Below are 3069 nucleotides of genomic sequence, written 5' to 3'. Positions count from 1 at the left end.
TGCTCTCATCTGTTACTTTCCCCTCTTTGGGGAAGTGTTTTGGGGGGTTTGTAGCCTTGCAGCTTTTACTCCACTTAGTACTTGTGTGTGTGTATATTTCTGTGATTTTGGTTTCCTGTGTGATGTGATGATTGTTTTGTGTGTGCCTGGTACTTGCCTGGGGTTGGTGAGATGATTGATATTGTGGGGAGGGGGGGGGTAGAGGGTCAGGAGTTGGGTGGGGAGATTTTCTCTTCGACTTAGTCGTCGAAGATCGTCATTGGGCGTTTGTGCTTGTCACGGGACATGTCATACCGACCTAGGGAGTGGATGAGGACTTTTCCTGACCTGGAAGAGCTTTCATAGAAGGCCCTTGCCAGATCTTGGAAGCGATATTTTAGGAGTGGGATTTTAGCAGCGGCGTGCAGATCGTCAATAGGAAATCCGAGGGATAGGTGCAGTACCCTCCTGAGGGCGCAGTTATGCAACCTCTGGAGTTTGTCCAGGTGCTGCTTTCCCACGTATCCCCAGGCAGGGCATGCATACTCCATTACTGGCAGTATCAGGGCCTGATACCGTTCACACCCACAGAGCAGGGAAGGGAACTGGTTGAGTTGAGGATTGTATATAGGATGGACATTCTGGCACAGACCTTCCTGTGGACCTTGTCTATGTTTCCACATAAGACGAGAGTCCAAGCTCACGCCAAGATACTTAGCGGTTCTGAGCCTGGGGAGTTGGATTCCGGTTAGGTGAAGGTGGAGGGGGGGGGGGGGGTTGTGAGGTGGTCCGCACGTTCCGAGCCTCCAGGTGATCAGCATTGCCTGCGGCTTTTCAGAACTGATGGTAATGCACCAGTGACGGGCCCAGGTCTCTGTGTCATCTAAAATCCTTTGTGCCTACGAATGACCAGGTCCTTATTGACATTACGAGTGTAATAGGCGGTATGGTTGGCATACTGTTCGGTGTGCACCAGGGGGGGGGGGGGGCTGTTGGAGTGTCTGCAGTGTACAGACTGTACAAAAACGGGTCCCAGGTCCGATCCCTGTGGCATCCCAGCACGAATACGCCTTTTGGTGGAAGTGGCGGTTTCTACTTTGACAGAGAAGGTCCTATTCGTGAGGTAGCTTTTGATCTGCTTAACTATGCTCCCAGGGAACCCTTGTGTGTGTAACGTGCAGAGTAGCCCTCTATGCCATACGGAGTCGAAGGCTTTAGCTACATCTAGTAGCACTATCCCGCAGTAGCCTCTGTGGTTGAAGCCCTCTGTCGCTGCTTCAACTATCTCATGACCTGTTGTGGGGCAGAGTGGTTCTGCTGGAATCCGAATTGGAAGTCCGGCAGAAGTTGCTCTCTGATAATATGTTCCTGTGTGGGTTTTAGCAGGACGTGCTCATAGATCTTGCTAAGAGTTGGCAAGAGGCTAATCGGCCTGTAGTGCTGCGGGAATAGTGGGTCTTTCCCTGGTTTGTGTATCGCGACCACTTCCACGTGTTTCCAGCATGCTAGGAACTCACGGGAACGAGTACGCTCGTTGAAAACGTTCGCGAGGTGTGTGATCGCCGAGGGCGGGAAGTTTTTAACTAACTAATTGGTGACACTGTCGTGTCCTGGCGCCTTTTTTGCTGGAGGAGACCTAATTACTTTTGCCGCGTCCTTGGGGGCAAAAAGTGTGGGTTCGTTCTCTGGGTCCTCCTCAGCGTCGAGGAAGACAGCAAGTTGACGACGGAACACGTCCTCATGCCGCTCATCCTGGGGGTCTGCCACTTGAAACTGCTTCTCGAAGGAGTCGGCGAGGACGTTGGCCTTTTCAGCGTGGCTGTAGGCCAGACCCCGCTCGCCCTGCAGTGGCGGCATCCTAGCGCGTCTTTTGGTGAATTGCTTGGTTGGTTGCCAAAGTGTGTGATCGTCTACTTTGAGAGCTGTGAGCTGGTTTTGCCATTGCTGGTTTCTGTGCTCATTGAGTGCGACCTTCAGCTCTCTCTGTAGACGATTGAGCAGCCTCCTGGTGGCCTGATCTCTGGTGATCTTCCACTCTCTTGCCACTCTGTGCTTATGTCGAATTTGAGCTAGCAAATGTTCTGGGAGCTGTATTTGCGGGGGCGGCCCGTCCCTTTGCGGTATCGTGGCCTCTTCCGTTCTTGCAAGATGGAACCTGTAAGATCTTGTAGCGCTTGTTCTACTGTTTCGGCAGTAGGAGATTGAGCGCGAGCGATATCAGAGGCGACAGTTTCTCGATATCGCTCCCAGTTTGTACGTTTGTAAGACGTCTGGTACCGTGGGAGTGCTACCCATTCTCCCACATCGATTTCTAGAATCACTGGGCTGTGGTCGGAGGACATTCTGTTGACTGTCCTAGCAGCCACAAACCCTGCGATCCTCCTAGTGAGTGCTATGTCTAACACATCGGGCCTAACTCCATTTTTTGGAAAGTGTGTGGGCTAGACTGGACCCCATGTTTCGAAGTGGTGGTCGAGCGCTAATCGTTGCAGTTTGGCGCCTGGTCTGGAGGTTACTCTAGATTTCCAATCTGCGTCCGCAGCTCATTGCATCCCACATTCGCATCCAATCTTGTACACACCAGGTGCCGTCAGACCTAGTGGATCCTTGGTTGAACCAAGAAGGTCTTTGATTTCGCTCGCTGTGCGGAAAACGGTCTTCACTTTATGCTTCTTGAGAATTGTCTTGATCTTGGCCGTTGGAGGACACATCTACATCTACATCTACATTGATACTCCGCAAGCCACCCAACGGTGTGTGGCGGAGGGCACCTTACGTGCCACTGTCATTACCTCCCTTTCCTGCTCCAGTCGCGTATGGTTCGCGGGAAGAACGACTGCCGGAAAGCCTCCGTGCGCGCTCTAATCTCTCTAATTTTACATTCGTGATCTCCTCGGGAGGTATAAGTAGGGGGAAGCAATATATTCGATACCTCATCCAGAAACGCACCCTCTCGAAATCTGGCGAGTAAGCTACACCGCGATGCAGAGCGCCTCTCTTGCAGAGTCTGCCACTTGAGTTTATTAAACATCTCCGTAACGCTATCACGGTTACCAAATAACCCTGTGACGAAACGCGCCGCTCTTCTTT

The sequence above is a fragment of the Schistocerca piceifrons genome, chromosome 2 (genome assembly GCF_021461385.2).
Source record: "Schistocerca piceifrons isolate TAMUIC-IGC-003096 chromosome 2, iqSchPice1.1, whole genome shotgun sequence".
Lineage (NCBI taxonomy): Eukaryota > Metazoa > Arthropoda > Insecta > Orthoptera > Acrididae > Schistocerca > Schistocerca piceifrons.
The sequence above is the reverse complement of the archived record's forward strand: the minus strand, read 5'-3'. Positions refer to the sequence as shown.